This window comes from Podarcis cretensis (genome assembly GCF_951804945.1).
Source record: "Podarcis cretensis genome assembly, chromosome: 2".
Taxonomy (NCBI): Eukaryota; Metazoa; Chordata; class Lepidosauria; order Squamata; family Lacertidae; genus Podarcis; species Podarcis cretensis.
The window spans coordinates 16,674,739-16,692,191 of record NC_137171.1 but is presented as its reverse complement, the minus strand read 5'-3'; the positions used below and the strand labels follow the sequence as shown (position 1 = coordinate 16,692,191).

The following is a 17,453-nucleotide window of genomic DNA, read 5'->3' as shown; positions in this document are numbered from 1 at the left end:
AACTTTGTCCATTCGGGACACACACCCCAGATAGAGAGAGAGAGAGAGTCTGCTAGAGCCAAAGCTATGTGCATTTTACAGAACCCAGGACCCTAAAGCTATAATCCCAACCATGCCCACTTCCTTGGGCGAAAGTCACATTTAAGGTGGTTAGATAACAAGGGCAACACTTGACAGAACCTCAGAAATGAGATCAGGGTGGAGTTGTATTTCTGCTTCTAGTGATCAAGGTTTGGGGATTCAAATAGGGTTGCCATATTTTGAAGAGCAAAAACAGAGGACACATTTGCTGAGTTCTACTTTTAAATATGGATTGCTACGACGACTCTCCCCATGAAAAAGAGGACATGCCCTGGAAAAAGAGGACATATGGCAACCATCATGGTGATTAGCTGAAAGAAACAGATTTAAGGGGGAAAACAAAGATGCAGATTTATTTGACTTGCTTAGCATACTGTAGTTATTTTGTGTGAACTTCATTCCAAGGGAACATGCTTAGGGATCACAGGCCAAAAGAATCCCAACAACAGCCCAGAAGTGTTGTGCAACGGGTCTTCTTAAGTATCGGCTGTGGTGGGAAAGTATATTTCTGAACTCCAAAACAACTCAGCCGAGAAATCTCTCAAATAGTTTTGTTTTTTGATACAGCAATTAATCCGCCCCCCCACCGCACCGAACTGAAACATAATCAGATGCAATTACAGTATGTGGCTTTGAGTGAAAGTGCTAAAATTTGAACTAAACTATTAAATCAGTGTTACAGGAAATAGCGGGCGCAGAAATTATGATTAAATATGTAACATTGTAATGCGCTTCTCCCACCTCCCCACCAAACACACACACACACTCTTACTTCCTTTCTGTATTAAAAGGATGAAGATAAATGGCAAGGAAAGTTACCCTTTGTAAATTATTAAACCCGTTAAGGCTTCATAATGCACATAAACAACGCACAGTTCTTTGTCCCTGCGCTTTGTAAAGAAAGGAATACCTTTTAGGCAAATATATGCATATTTTATATCCCATGCTACATGAGTACCTTTCTCCAGCTGTTACACCATTTTATCTTTTATGACCATCTTTGCAGTTCAAGGAACAGAGTGTTAATTTATGTTGTGCATTTTTGCTGCAGAGACACACACGCAACTCTGGCACGGCAGGTCAGCGCTCTCTGGGCTTCGGCTGCCATCTCGTGGCTGCAGAAATATTCCCCAGGCCCCGCGTAGTATATTAGTTATTCCAGGCACTGGTGTACTTTTACTGTTCTTTGAAATGCGATGGATAAATCCTGGCTTTTGCTGCCAGATCCCATGCTGAGAAGCCCAGCAGCTGAGGCTGAGAGACGGCTCCCCCAAGGGCAACCAAAGGCAAAATGACTCTCGAGGGATGAGAGAGCTGAGCAGTGCGACTTATGGATGGCACGAACAAATATAAACAAAAATTAGCCATATGAACTGCCCCTCGGGGCAATGCAAAGATGAGCTCTGATCTCTCCCTCCCACCCCCTGCCCACCCCCACTGCTTTAATTTGATGTGTCTGGTGCCACTGGATATTTTTATCCCTTTGATTTCATATATTTTCTGGGTGGCCAAATGCACATGAGATTGGACAAGTGTTTGCAATATAATGTATGGTGTGCCAGGAGGGCAAAGCCTTCTGCCAGTCGGCGAAGCCACGGCAGTCATTGGCTGAGATGCTGTGATGTCACAGAATAGCTGCTGAGCAATATGAACTACTAGGAAAGAAGCATAGGGACTACCTCCAGACTTTGTGGTACCCATTGCTCTCCACTCACAACTAGCAGGCATATCATCACAATGTGAGCTCTTGGGGGGGGGGGAGTTGCACCCAAGAATCCACTTAAGAGGCATGCTTATTTAAAATATTATTTTTAAATAAAAGAAATGCACATTTTTAAGTTTTATTGAGATCTTATTTTAGTATTTGTTTGAGTGCAGTGAAATAAATATTTTGGCACAAATTTCAAAATCAGTTAAGAAAACGAAACTAATTTGCTGCTAAAATGGCGTGGATTAGAAAGGCACTTTTTTGTTGTTGCTGTTGCTTTTAATATTCCCTGGGATTTTTATGTTGTCTTTTATTCTTTGCCCTGTAAGCCAAGCAGGAAACATGTGTTGATGGACTGCCATCTAAATCTAGTAATAAATAAATATGCCAGGGTGGTCAGGGTAGTGGTTAGGGTGTCAAACTAGGACCTGGGAGATCCGGGTTCAAATTCCCCCTCAGCCATGAAGCTCACTGAGTGATCTTGGGTCAATCACTATCTCTCTCACACATACTATGTGTCAGGGATTGGACTGGGGAAGAATGGTGGGGACCACCACCCCTTCCTGAACCTTCCTGAGAACAGGAGGACAGTATAGATTTAGAACAGTGGTTTGCAGAAGGCCATAGATCAGAGGCTGCAGAAGGGAGAAGCTGGGGAATATTGGGAAAGGAACAGTAGGAAGAGGAAGAAGCACCAGGGGAGAGACAGCAGACAGACTCAGTATGTTTGGAAAGCATTCCTGACCCCCCTTCTCCTAGAACTAGGCGGGCATTGAGGGTAGTAGAACAGAAAGTTCAGAGGCAGAAAGCTCAGATTAGCCAACTCAGGGATGACATAGAATAGGAGAGGTGGAGCGAGGGTGGGACATTACTTGGAGCAATGCCATTATCTAGGGAAAACTGCATTCCTTCGTCTCGTCCTGTGAATATTAATAAATTATGTGGTAAAGGTAAAGGGACCCCTGACCATTAGGTCCGGTCGTGGTCGACTGTGGGGTTGCACTCATCTCGCTTTATTGGCCGAGGGAGCCGGCGTACAGCTTCTGGTTCATGTGACCAGCATGACTAAGTCGCTTCTGGCGAACCAGAGCAACACACAGAAACGCCGTTTACCTTCCCGCCAGAGCGGTACCTATTTATCTACTTGCACTTTGACGTGCTTTCAAAACTGCTAGGTTGGCAGGAGCAGGGACAGAGCAACGGAAGCTCACCCCGTCGCGGGGATTCGAACAGCCGACCTTCTGATCGGCAAGTCCTAGGCTCTGTGGTTAACCCACAGCACCACCCGCGTCCCCTTAAAATTATGTGGTACGAACTTTTAATTGTTTCTCTGCTTCTTGGCTGCTACCGCGGGAGGGATCAGATTCCCTGAAACCTGACCCTATGCCATTGATGGAGCATGGCCATGCAACATTGAGTTGCTACTGGGGTGGGGAGGTGGGAATGGAACTTTTGGAGGAGGGAGATGGAATGGAGCAGGCTGGACCCCACACTGCAGCCTTTCTTCCACTTGCCCTGGGTTGAAGGGTCAAACATGATCCTTGACCAGCAACCACACCTGAAAAGAAAGAGATGCCTTTTCAGCAAAAAAATGTCTGCCTCGGCATACTACGTTGCAGGCACATAGTCCTTCGGATGATAACTCATTGCTAGTCTTGAAGCTACGTTAGGCTTTGTTTTTCTGCTGTGGATATCAAAAGTATTAAAGCATGCATACTTTTGTCCATCCTGCCCATGGAATCATTTCATCCCTGCTCACAGACTTCTTGTTTTGCTAGCATATCTCTATCATGAAACAAGATAACAACAACAACAACAATAATTTATTATTTATGCCCCGCCCATCTGGCTGGGTTTCCCCCGCCACTCTAAACAGCTCCCAACAGAACACTAAACACAGAATAAAACTTCAAACATTAAAAACTTCCCTAAACAGGGCTGCCTTCAGATGTCTTCTAAAAGTCGGTTTGTTGTTTATTTCCTTGACATCTGATGAGAGGGCATTCCACAGGGTGGGTGCCACTACAGAGAAGGCCCTTTGCCTGGTTCACTGTAGCTTCAGTTCTCACAATGAGGGAACTGCCAGAAGGCCATCGGAGCTGGACCTCAGTGTCAGGGCTGAACAATGGGGTGGAGACACTCCTTCATCTTCTTAATTCTGGGAACCGCAAAACATAGAGGCCAAAGCCTGGAAACGTTCCTAGTTTTGTTATTGTTGCTTTCAGTGCTTTTTTCTGGGGTACGTGGGAGTGCACATACCCCTAAACATTTTCTGAATATAGGTTTGGCCTCATTGAGGAGCAGTATTTCAATATGAGTAGGAAAATGAGAGTACCCCTAAATATATTTTTAGAGAAAAAAGCATTGGTTGCATTAAAAAAAAAAAAGGTAAGGCAGAGAGATAGCCAAACTCTATGGTGCTGATTTAATCATAATAGTGCCTTCCCCCCATAAAAGCTAGGAAGTGTGAATAAAATAAGTTCTGTATCCAGAAGAGTTAGAATTCCCTTTGTGATTTTAGCCAGACTCTGCCAGACTTAATTACAGCAGCAGCATCTTCCCCTCTTCCCTTTATTATCTTTTATGTATTTACCATTCTAAAGACAGGACTGGAACAATGAAGCATACTTACCAAAAGGCTCCATTTTTGTCTCTTGAATACCCCTGGATGGATTGAGGTAGCCTTCTGTGGGGTAGGTGGATCTAGATTACACAAGAGACCTCGATCCAGCTCTAGTTGTGCACTAAAAGCTATTAACCTCTGCAATGTGGGTAAGAATGCCCTGATCTCATTTCTGAGGTTCTGTCAAGTGTTGCCCTTGTTGTCTAACCACCTTAAATGTGCCTTTTGCCCAAGGAAGTGGGCATGGTTGGGATTATAGCCTTAGGGTCCTGGGTTCTGTAAAATGCACATAGCTTTGGCTCTAGCAGACTCTCTCTCTCTCTCTCTATCTGGGGTGTGTGTGTGTGTGTGTGTGTGTAGGGTCAGGGTTCTAATCCCGAATGGACAAACTTTTGAACTACAACTCCCATCAGCCCTCAGGCAGTACAGGTATGTTGGCTAGAGTTGTAGCCCATAGCATTTGGAGAGCACCAGGTTGGTGAAGCCTGCCATAAAAAATTGCCTTCGGCTTCCCAGTAAGGAGAGGTATATTTATGTTAGTTTTTGTCCATCTCAGTTTCTCGTATTTTCCCAGAAAAAGAAGAAGAAGAAGGAGGAGGAGGAGTTTGGATTTGATATCCCACTTAATCACTACCAGAAGAAGTCTCCAAGCAGCTAACATTCTCCTTTTCCTTCCTCCCCGACAACAAACACTCTGTGAGGTGAGTGGGGCTGAGAGACTTCAGAGAAGTGTGACTAGCCCAAGGCCACCCAGCAGCTGCATGTGGAGGAGTGGAGACGCAAACCCAATTCACCAGATTACGAGTCTACCACTCTTAACCACTACACCACACTGGCTCTCACCACTCTTAAGATCAGTTCTCTACTTTTTCGCATCAATTTATTTAAAATATAAATAAATAAATAAGTCCTGATGGAAATCTGTCAGCATCTTACTGCAAATTTCTCCTAATAGACACATTTTTGTATGCAATTTTTGCTTAATAAACTAAATTTGCAAAGCAATTTTAATGCATTTTTGCATTAATACATTTTTGTGTTATTTTATTAATATATATATTGTTCTGCACACTTTACCCTAATATGTGTATTTCTGCATACCTTGCATGGCTGGGGAACGGCATTGCAGAATTCGGGGAAGTGCAAATTTCACAGGCTGGCTGTGCTTTGGTTTGCATATTGTTCCGGAAAGGGAAAATTTGGTGAGTTTGCCTTTAAATGCAAACTGAATCAAATCACCCCTTCCCAGTGCTCAGGGAACAAGGACCATTGAAGATCCCTAGTTGGTACCTGAAAGCACAATAAAAGAATGATAACAGAATTCCAAATGGGGTTCCCCCTCTTCAAAAGATCAATGATATATCCTTGAAGATAGGCACATAAAGGGACAATAAAAGCACAAACAAGAGTTCAGAGGCTGTGAAAACGATGATGTAGACAATAATATGCTACTCTATTTTTCTTGTTCCAATTCCTTTTTCGTTTTCAGAATAGACATTCACCAATTGTGGCATAGTCATTTGGCAACTGAGCTAGAAAGGAAACTGGCATATCTATAGGCAACGGCAAAACAATAAACCAGAGAAAGTACTAGGCATGGCTTCAACAAGATAACAGAAAAGCCTCCCTTTAGGGGACTGTGCAGATTACAAACTGTCAATGGCACTGACAATTGAACAATGCTTCTCTGTCAAATGACCCCACAATATGCAGGCTTTGGGTGCTGGGCAGTCACTGGAAGCCTGCAGTCACTTAAGAAATAAAGATGTAGGCCCACATACGTTTAACCCACATTAAAAACACATCAACAGCCATGGCTTCCCCCAAAAGAATCCTAGGAAATGTAGTTCACCCAGTGCTTTTTTTCTAAAAAAAATATGTTTAGGGGTACTCTCATTTTGACTCAAGAAAATCACCATAGTGGTTTTATAGTTCAAATTGGGATTCACAAAATGTTTAGGGGTATGTCCCCCTGTGTCCCCCCAAGAAAAAAAGCACTGAGCTCACCCCTCACAGAGCTACAATTCCCAGCATCCTTGGTGAACTACAGCTCCCAGGATTCTTGGGGGGGGGGGAGCCACATGCTATATTATATATGCTATACAGTCATACCTCTAGTTGCGTTAGGTTCATGTTGTGGATTTTCGGGTTGCGAATGTGGCAAACCCGGAAGTGTATACTTCCAGGTGTCGCCGCATGTGCAGAAGCATTCTGTGTGCTTCGTGCATGCTCAGAAGCGCTCTATTGCATCACGCGCACGTGCAGAAGCGGCGTTCTACTTACAGACCTTTCGTGATGCGAACGGCACCCCGGAACAGATCGCATCTGTAAGTAGAGGTACCACTGTATATGGTGTGGATGTGATTCAAAGCTGTGATTCTCCCTCTCTCTCTTTCACACACACAAACACACAGAGGGAGAACATCCTGTTGTCCAAATCCACGTGCACACAGATTAGCTCCTTCCACTGAAATGAACAAGGCAGCCTGATGAGTTGTTTGCAGAGCACTCAGATGCCTCTTGAACAGGGCAAACAAGCCTCCTCTGCCAATCCACTTCAAGTTGTGCAGTTTAACGGGCAGAGAACGCAGGAGATTTGCTATACCGCTCTTGGGGTATGAGGTATGTAAAAAAGTAAAGGACCATTGGATGGTTAAGTCCAGTCCAAGGCGACTATGGGGTTGTGGCGCTCATCTCGCTTTCAGGCCGAGGGAGCCGGTGTTTGCCCGACAGACAGCTTGTGGTCATGTGGCCAGCATGACTAAACCACTTCTGATGCAATGGAACACCGTGATGGAAGCCAGAGTGCACGGAAATGCTGTTTACCTTCCTGCTGCAGCGGTACCTATTTATCTACTTGCACTGGCGTGCTTTCGAACTGTTAGTTTGGCAGGAGCTGGGACAGAGCAACGGCAGCTCACCCTGTTACGAGGATTCAAACCACCAACCTTCTGATCAGCAAGCCCAAGAGGCTCAGTGGTTTAGACCACAGCATCACCCACATCCCTTGAAGGGTCCCAATTTCAATTCCTTGGGAAATCCAGCTAAAAGGCTGTCTGGCGGCAGGCTATGGAAAGACATGAGGGCTAAGCTAGACATTGCACAGGAGTTGCATAGAATCATGGAATTGTAGAGTTGGAAGAGACCACGAGGGTCATCTAGTCCGACCCCCTACAACGCAGGAAATTTTTGCCTAACATGGGGCTCAAACCCCATGGGGCTCAACCCTGAGATTAAGAGTTTCATGCTCTACCAACTGAGCTATCCACAGGATCATTGCATGAACAGCTTCCCACCCAGGTCTGGAATCATCTTCACTGGGCATCCAGCAAGATCCTTTGGACTCTACTGGAGGTTTTTAAGCAGAAGTCATGGATGCTTTAGTTGAGAGTCCTGCATTGTGGAGGGTTGGACTAGATGACTTTGCAAATCTATGATTCTGTGATTCTCATCCCTACTCATCACAAAAACTATACTTATAGCATTACATGACTTAAATTATTCTAAAGGCAGATGCCGTTAATGTCCCCAAGTGAATTAATCTTTTTTAAATGCAAGATTTCCACTCGCGACTAAGCAGCCATGGGTAATGTTCTCGGGAGTAAAATATTGCCGATATTATTCTACGGGAGTTAACAATTTGGGGTATAAAAATCATTAAAGCATATAATAAGATACATCAGACAAGTTGAGAGCAAATAGTGCAATTAGAAATGTCACTGCAAATGAGGAAGAAAGGAGAAACAAGGAAAACTAAAGCCTTTAAATAGAATCATCTGCCTCAGCTCCCAGCTCAGTTTACAGTTCAAATCCTTTGCTATTACACACATTGTCTGCGAGATTAATATTGAGCCCCCATCCTAATGTGCTCTCCATTTTCAACAATGTTTCACACGTCATTTGCACAGCAATTGTTGCCGACTTGCAAAAAACGCTGAACTGATGAAATGCCTAAGACTGTATTTCTAAATAGGTTTGAATGGCTTTCAGGAGCGCTGCAGAGATGGGCAACCTGTGGCCAGGAATTTTCCTGCAAAGGAGGAGACAGATTTGCATAAGCTTCACATATATTTTGCGCTGTATGCAAATGTGTGTCCTCTATTGCAGGAAGTTTGGAGTGTCCACAAAATTAATCAGTGGCCACAAACATAATAAAATGTCTGACAGATAGAATGAGAAGGATAAAGCATTCCCTGTGATTCTGTTTCCATACTAGAAAAGACTGAACCTGTTGAATTTCTCCTTGGAATACCCAGTTGTGGCAGAAGAACCCTGCTTTCCCCACAAAGCCAGCCCTATACAAAATCCTGTACCCTCCTACCTGGGAGTAAGCCTCATTAAACACAAAGGAGGCAGACATGTGCTGTATACCATTGTACGTTAAGTTAACTATGCAGTGAATTCTTTGCACGTGCCTGATCTTTAGCTCTTGCAGGAGACCTGCCTAAGCCACTTTGCAAAGTTTTCACCGTTTGCATTTGCCATTTGGGAGACTGAGGATTCATTAAGTTCCACCTGCACTTATTGTGTAGCAGCATTTGCAGAAAATAACTTCTGGGGAGTACCTGATCTCTGACAAACCCACCACCAAAAAGATGCATCCTGGTTGCTAGGGGGGAAAGGAAGGTGAATCCACAGGGACTCCCTGGACTAGAAAAGTGAGACAGAAGCAGGAAAGAAATGTTCGCTAAATAGGAGGGGAAAACAGCAGCTCTTTAGGAGCCCAGGGATTCCTATATTTTGATTTCTAAACAACTCACTTGTCAATCACAGCTCTGACTCCCTGCTCAAAACACTGAAAGGTGGAAGCAGCCAGGTTAGTTCATCTCACAGAAATTGCTTAGATGATACCAGAACATTTTGCTTCTTACCTCTCTTTCAAGGAGAGCTAGAAACTTCCTTATGTTTTGAAAGACAGTTCTGGCTGTGGGCACTGTACATCAGTACCTTCCTCTTGGCAACCCTCCCATCTGTGAACCACCCTGAGACCTCCAGGTATAGGACGGTATATAAATTCTAATAATAATAATAATGTTATGTACTGAAGTTCTCACCCTGGGCCAGCAGGGGGATACTGTAGATAGTTCCGGTCCACATATGCAAATAAGGGATCGAAAGTGACGTTCAGTGATTGGATAGTTACAGAAAGTTGTTACAGTTACATTGTACTGGAGCTCTATATAAGCAGGCTGGCTGAACCCTTCAGTTCAGTTCAGTTCAGTTCTGACCTGTGAATAAACAAGAGCTGTTTGGAGAATCGCTGTGTCGTCTGATATGTTCACCCACAACTTAACAAATAATAACACACACCAGGGACCATGTTGGCTAGCTGTGATGGCAGCTGTTCTCCAGCAACACAAGGAGGGTTACAGGTTTCGCAGAATAGCCTCTTCCTATTCTGAATTCAGATTCAGATAACCAGAATGGCTCCGCTTGGGATTATAACTGTATACTGTATAGACCAAAGTACCTAATCCTGCAAACGTACACAAAGCACCAGAGAACTCACATATGCCTGACTCCTTTATCCCAACATCAGATGCCTGCTGAACATATTCCTGGTGTCCAGTTCAGCTTTTTTTTCCTCACAAGGACTAATGACCTCCTTTCTTCTCGAGCAAGAAATCCTCTGCTTCTCCTCTTCTTTTTGTCAATAGCTGGGAGAGATCATTACAAGACAAAACTGTATCAAAACAGGACGTTGTCCTGTGTTATACAGGACAGGTGGCAAGACCTTAATAGTCAGCTGGCGGAGGGGGACGGGGACAGACTCTTTAGAGGTGGTATTGTCCATTTCTTCACTTTATTTCAAAATGTGGCATGCATGTCCTAATACATTTTGAGGGCCTCCTCATTCTGCCAAGTAGGGCCGGGGCCAGATTTAGGTTTGACGAGGCCCTAAGCTACTGAAGGCAATGGGGCCCTTTATGTATGTCCAGCTGTCCTTTGTCAACAACAAATTGTCGCTGGGGTTTTTTTTGTTGAACATATGCTATATGGTGATTTATGAACCTAGTAAGTATCTAAAGCCATTTGCACATAACCAAATACAGTATGTATTTTGTTAAAGTAATTGCCGACAAAGGTCCGTATAGCTAAAGCTATGGTTTTCCCAGTGGTGATGTATGAAAGTGAGAGCTGGACCATAAAGAAGGCTGATCGCCGAAGAATTGATGCTTTTGAATTATGGTGCTGGAGGAGACTCTTAAGAGTCCCATGGACTGCAAGAAGATCGAACATATCCATTCTTAAGGAAATCAGACCTGAGTGCTCACTGGAAGGACAGATCCTGAAGCTGATGCTCCAATACTTTGGCCACCTCATGAGAAGAGAAGACTCCCTGGAAAAGACCCTGATGTTGGGAAAGATGGAGGGCACAAGGAGAAGGGGACGACAGAGGACGAGATGGTTGTATAGCTACCAGCATGAGTTTGTCCAAACTGTGGGAGGCAGTGGAAGACAGAAGTGCCTGGCGTGCTCTGGTCCATGGGGTCATGAAGAGTCGGACACAACTAAACAACAACAACAACAAATTGTTGAAATGAGCAAACCAGTGATATTTTAGGGAGCAGGATATCAGGCGGGGCCCATTGCTTACATCATAGGAGCCTACATAACAACACAAAACACTGTTGCTGTATGTAGGTTTTATTTTATACAGTGGTGCCTTGCAAGACGAAAACAATCCATTCCGCGAGTCTCTTCGTCTAGCGGTTTTTTCGTCTTGCGAAGCATCCCTATTAGCGGATTAGCGGATTAGCGCTATTAGCGGCTTAGAAAAAGGGGGGGAGGGGAAAAACTTGCAAGACTCATAGGGAAATTCGTCTTGCGAAGCGCCTCGAAAAACGGAAAACCCTTTCGTCTAGCAGGTTTTTCGTCTTGCGAGGCGTTCGTCTTGCGGGGCACCACTGTATCTTATATTTTGGAAACGTACATCCAGGGTTCCCTCCCCCCTTTAAATAATAAATAAATAAAAACTATAGCTTGTTTAGCTTATATGGAAATCCGGCACTGAGTAGGGGCCTGGCCTTCTGCCTTCAGAGCCCTGCCCTGACAGTACCTGTGGCCCAGAATTCAGTTTCCTGAGGAGATCTGCTTTCTTGCTTTGTTTTGTTTTACTTAAGCTATTTATACCTCACCCTGCAGCCTAGGATCCCCAGGTGAGTCATGAATAAAAGAACAAAGTCCTCACAGTTTAAAACACAAATAAAAAGCAAATTTAGTCGTAGTATCAAATGACGGCTGCAAAGGGCGCCCAAAGGCCTGAACAAAACAATGGGAAGAAGCAGAAGTCCCAGGAAAGGAAGAATGAATACAAAAACTTATGGAATATGCAGAAATGGCGAAACTTACCAAAAGAATAAGAAATCAAGATGACAATTTTTTAAAATAAAAGAATGGAAATGGTTCATTGAATATTTACAGATAGATTGTAAACAGATAAGAATATTGGGAGGATTATTGTAATAGGCTGCAGTTTGATAAGAGTGTATATTTAAAGAAGATGAATAAATGGGCAAATTAAGTTAATTTGGATATGCAGAAGGTATTAAAAATAAATGTTAAAATGATGGTAAAATTAGTGAAGTGTATAAACCTGAAAAGTATATTATATATATATATATATATATATATATATATATATATATATGGCCTGAACAAAACAGCCAGATTTTATGTTTTTTCAGCTGAAGGCCAGCAGTGTGGATGTCCACTGAAATTTAGGCAGGAGGGCTTTCCCGAGCCAGGAATCCACTGTATCACCAAGCGTACAGTTCCCAGTGGCAAGACATTAAGGTGGGTCTTCCTGAAAGATCTCTGCTGACAAGAAGGAATTGTGTACACGCCATACACAAAGCATATTTAAAGTGCAGGACTCCCCCCCAAAAAAACAACAACAACAACTGCGAAGTATAGTTTGTCAAGGGTGCCGGAAATTGTAGCTTTGGGTGTAAGCTAGAGAAGAAGAATCTTTATTTGCATCAGCCATTAGCCATAGCAATAAAATAAAATAAAATGTACTAAAGATAGAGGTGGAAACATAACTATAGAAAACATTTTGGGGGTTTACATCAATAATCAAATAATTCTAATTCTAATTCCCCCTGCTAAAAACCTTGCTACAGGGTAATCTAGAGTTCCCGGGATGCTATATGTTTTAAATGTATGGTGTGGATGCAGCCACAGAGCAAGTTACTCTCTCAGAAACATATGGGCAGCATATTTTCTCAGGAGCTCTGAATAAGACGTGAGGCGTTCCCAAAGTAAAGGAAGGATTGAACTCTGATTAATAAGAATACACACAGAGGCTTGAACCAGCAAAACTCTGGGAAGGGTGCTGTCAGGGAACTGCCATCAGAGCCAGAGGCGGAGGGAAGGCTCCAGAGCGATGCCGGAGAGGGTCCCAGCAGGGAGAGAGCCAGCCCATCTGCTGGGGAGGGAAATCAGCGTAACACCAGGAGAAAGGGGGGCAGATGGGGGAGTCGGAGAAAAGGCTCCAGGACTATTCACCGGAGACCAGTGGGGAGAGCATGGGTACTCCGCTGCCCACACCCTCCCTGCGCAGAAGACTTCCGCGCAGGGAGAGTAGGAGGAGACTTGGCGTCAAAGAACTTTTTTGCTGGAAGAAGTTTAAGAAACACCCACTGACGGATTCTGCCAGGTCAGACCCACCCCCATCGCAAGGAAGGTACCGGGGCTGGTACACAAGTTTGGGGGGAAACCCCAGGACTACAATGCGTTCCGAACGGAAATAGAGTACGCTTTGGAACTGCAACATAATGACTTTGCTGATGATGGGGAGAGGGTAGCCTATATTGTGGGGCATCTGGAGGATGGGGCGCGCGAATGGATCAGGCCCCTAATGGCGACGCAAAATGATGCCTTGAAGGACCTTAAGAAATTCTTCCAGGCGATGAATGCGTTGTTCTCCACTCAAGTGGAGCAAAGTGTGACTCGGCGAGAATTGATGGGGTGCAAGCAGGGGAGCCAGTCAGTTAGAGACTACTGGTCACGCTTTGCTATGTTGATCCACCGGCTCGGGTGGGATCTGGACGCTGAACCGATTCAAATGTTGTTTGAGGAGGGGTTGTCACCAACTATGAAGGACGAGCTGTCCCCCGGGGCCCCCCACAGTCGATGGATCAGCTGACCAAGGCTGTGCTTGCGATTGGAGTGCGGCAGGAAGCGCGGGCTCAGGAGAAACGCGAAGTGAGAGGGGAACGTTGCCATGACTACCGCATTCCTGAAATACTGAGACAGCTTTCCCAGGCGGCTGAGCCAATGGAGATAGATGGCGCACGCGAGAGAGAGGTTTCAAACTCCAGTGAAGGTCACAAGAGGGAGGGGAAGGACTGGAAGACCGCCAAAAAGTGTTTCCTCTGCCAACGACCAGGACATTTTGCCAGGGTCTGCCCTCAAAGAAAGGCCTGGCAAGGGATGGTGGGGGCTGCTGGCTGTGAGGAGAAGGGGGAGGAAGGGCAGGCACAGGGAAACGACAATGCCTGGCTGCCAACCATAGGGGGCAGCAGCCAGGCCAGCAACTAATAGAAGTGCCCCAGCCTGACCCTCCCAGGGCAGCTATAGCCATAGAGGTGGTGCTAGAACTCCTGAATGGGCACCCAGTGAAAGTGGAAGGGCTGCTGGATTTGGGGAGCTCCTGCAATTTATTCAGCAGGGACTTTGCTCTGGAGCACCAACTCCACCTACTGCCACTAGATTTTCCCTTGCAAGTGACAACCATAGACGGCAGGGAACTTTTGGGAGGGGAAGTGACACACCAGACCCCTCCAATGCGAATGAGGGTTTCCAGGCACACAGAGACCATTGGCTTTCACGTGGCCACTCTGGCAGGACCCCCAATAATTCTGGGAATGAGCTGGCTAGCACTGCATGATCCAGTAGTGTCATGGCATCAGCGGTCAGTCACCTTTGGGTCAGCCTACTGCTTGGAACACTGTCTGGGGGGAGAGAACCCAAGAATGACAGTGGCCAGGGTGGCTGGGCTGGCGGTGGAAACAAAAGGGGAGGTGCCACCACAATATGCTGACCTGAAGGAAGTCTTCAGCGAGAAGGAGGCTGATAGACTACCCCCCATAGACCCTTTCACTGCCAAATCAACTTACTCCCAGGGGCTTAGCTGCCAGTGGGTAAGCTGCATGCCATGTCTGACCGGGAGATGCAGGAGTTGCGGCAGTTTATTGACAAGAACCTGAAGAGGGGTTTCATAAGGGAATCAAAGGCGGTGGGGGGCAGTCCGGTGTTCTTTGTGGACAAAAAAGACACCAACCAGCCCAGACTTGTATTGGATTTCAGGGCCCTGAACCTGGTGTCAGAACCCGTGACCTTCCCAATGCCCAGGATTGATGACATTTTAACACGGGTGAGGAAGGGGGCAATTTTTTACCAAGCTGGACCTCAGGGGAGCGTACAATTTGATTAGAATATGGGAGGGGGACGAATGGAAAACCACCATGTTCACCCCCCTGGGGGCCTTTGAGTACTTAGTCATGCCATTTGGATTACAATCAGGCTCTGCCTGTTTTCAAGCTTTCATGCACCACGTGTTGGGGCCTCTGCTGTACAAGAACTGCGTAGCCTTTTTGGACAACGTCTTAATCTATTCAGACAATGAGAAGCAACATGTCAGGGACGTCAGGGAAGTGCTAAAGAGACTGCAGAAGCACCAGTTGTGGGTCAAGCTGGAAAAATGCCAATTTCACGCCAGAGAGGTCGAGTTTCTGGGGTACAAGTTGTCAGACAAGGGCCTAGCTATGGACCCAAGCAAGGTGAAGGCAGTGCTGGAATGGAAGGCCCCCAAAACCCAGAAGGATGTGCAGAGGTTCTTGGGGCTCAGCAACATCTACAGGAAGTTCATAAAGAACTTCACTCACCTGACCGCGCCCATCACAGATTGTCTGAGTAGCAAAAAGAAGTTCGCGTGGACCGAAAGTGCCCAGCAATCGTTTGAAAGACTGAAGAAGGCGTTTGCTTTGGAGGAAGAGCTCCTGCACGTGGATCTGGAGAAGCCCATGAGACTGGAGACGGATGCGTCCGACCGAGCCGTTGGGGCGGTCCTGTTGCAGCCGGGGGCCAAGCAGGGGTGGAGACCATGTGCCTTTTTCTCGAGGAAGCTGAGCAAGTCGGAGCAAAACTATACCGTGTATGACCGCGAACTGCTGGCAATCTATGCGGCTTTTCGACAATGGAGACATCTGTTGATAGGGGCACAGCACAAGATTCAGGTCTGTACTGACCACAAGAACTTGGAATACTGGCGGACCGCGCGAGTACTCAAGCAGAGACAGATTCGATGGGCTCAGGAGTTCTCCAAGTTTTCCTTTGAGATACGATACGTGCCGGGAGAGGAAAACGTAAGAGCGGATGCTCTCTCCAGGAAGCCGGAGTACATGGAGGGAGAGGGACCAGCGGAGATCCGACACGTGTTTCCCGAGGACAAATGGGTGGGGGGGGAGCGTTGGTTGGGAAACGAGAACTGGCAGGGCTTACCAGAGACAACACGTTCGCTCAAGCGAAAATCAGAGAACTCCGGGATGGAAGGGAAGACAATGGAGGGTTTGAGGAAAAAGAAGGGCTACTGTACTATAAGGGGGCACTGTATGTACCGGGGGAGACCTTGAGGGGGAAGGTACTCAAACAGCTCCACGACAATCCAACCGCTGGACACTTTGGACAGCACAAGACCATAATGTTCGTCACCAGGCAGTTCTGGTGGCCAAAGGTGAGGGAGGATGCACGGGAATATGTAAGGGGGTGTGACAGATGCCAGAGGGCAAAAGGGGAGAGGGCTGCCCCCGCAGGGTTACTGGAACCTTTACCCACAGCGGGAAGACCCTGGGAGGTGGTGTCCATTGATTTCATGACCGATTTGCCCAAGTCGAGGGGGAAGACAGCAGTCATGGTAGCAGTCTATCTACTGACCAAGATGTGCCATTTCATAGCTTGCTCACATGCGGTGACGGTGGAGGAGACGGCCAGGTTGTTTGTAGATCACATCTTCAGGCTGCATGGGGCTCCCTCGAGGGTCATCTCAGATCGCGGGAAACAATTTACTTCCCGGTTCTGGAGGAAACTCATGAGCTTGCTACAGGTCGAGGTGGGCTTCTCAGCGGTTAGGCACCCGGAAACCAACGGACAAGCAGAAAGAGCGAACAGTATACTCCAGCAATACCTGCGCTGTTATGTCAGCGAGAGACAGAATGATTGGGTAGAGAAACTAGCGTTGGCTGAATTTGCATACAATAACGCTGAACATGTGTCCACGGGAATGAGCCCGTTCATGGCCAATTATGGGTGTCACCCCAGAGCCTTCCTGGGGAGGGGGGAGGAAGCATGGAGTGTGCCCGTGGCAGAGCAGTTTGTAGAAGAAATGGAAGCCTTGCACCAGCAACTCAAAATGAACTTGGAGCGGGCCAAGGAGGTTTACAAAAGGCAGCCGAACAAGCACCGTCGGGAGGGGGAGGCCATACGGGTGGGAGACCGGGTGTGGTTGTCAACCCAAGGGTTACCTCTAAAGGGAGGGTGCAAAAAGTTGCAGCCAAGACAGCTGGGGCCTTTTGAAGTAACACAACAGGTGAACCCAGTGGCATTCAAGCTCAAGTTGCCTGACAGCATGAAGATACATCCGGTGTTCCACAGGTCCTTACTCTCACCGTACCGGGAGGGGCGGGAATTTCCGGGGCGGGAGGGAGGAGTCACCACCCACCCACAGGTAGAGGAGAGGGAACACCGCAACCAGGCCACGGAAATACTTGATTCAAGGTGGCGAGGTCGCCAGGTGGAGTACTTGGTAGCTTGGGAGGGAGAACCCAGGTCAGAAAACATGTGGGTCCCCGCTGAGGTGATCAATGAGGGGTATCTGGTGGAAGAATTCCACAGCCTGTTCCCGGATAAACCAAAACCACTAGCAAGATTCTGGGAGGAAGAATTTGGAACCACAGATGACAAAGAGGACTTTGTGGGTTTTCCTGCCTCTGAAGAGGAGGGAGGGGAGGAGTCCAAGGGAGAAGAATCAGACTGGGA

General features: G+C 46.5%; 1 long non-coding RNA gene across 2 annotated transcripts in view; it reads right to left on the bottom strand.

The window, feature by feature from the left end:
• LOC307210137 overlaps positions 1–17,453 on the bottom strand; it is an 85,229-nt gene that overhangs the window by 56,451 nt on the left and 11,325 nt on the right. Inside the window, exon 4 of one of the 2 annotated variants that reach the window (XR_013835860.1) lies at positions 9,922–10,069. The exons of the other annotated variant lie outside the window; for it this stretch is intronic. This is a non-coding gene — a long non-coding RNA (uncharacterized lncRNA). The remainder of the gene's footprint in view (positions 1–9,921; positions 10,070–17,453) is intronic. 2 annotated transcript variants of the gene reach the window in all.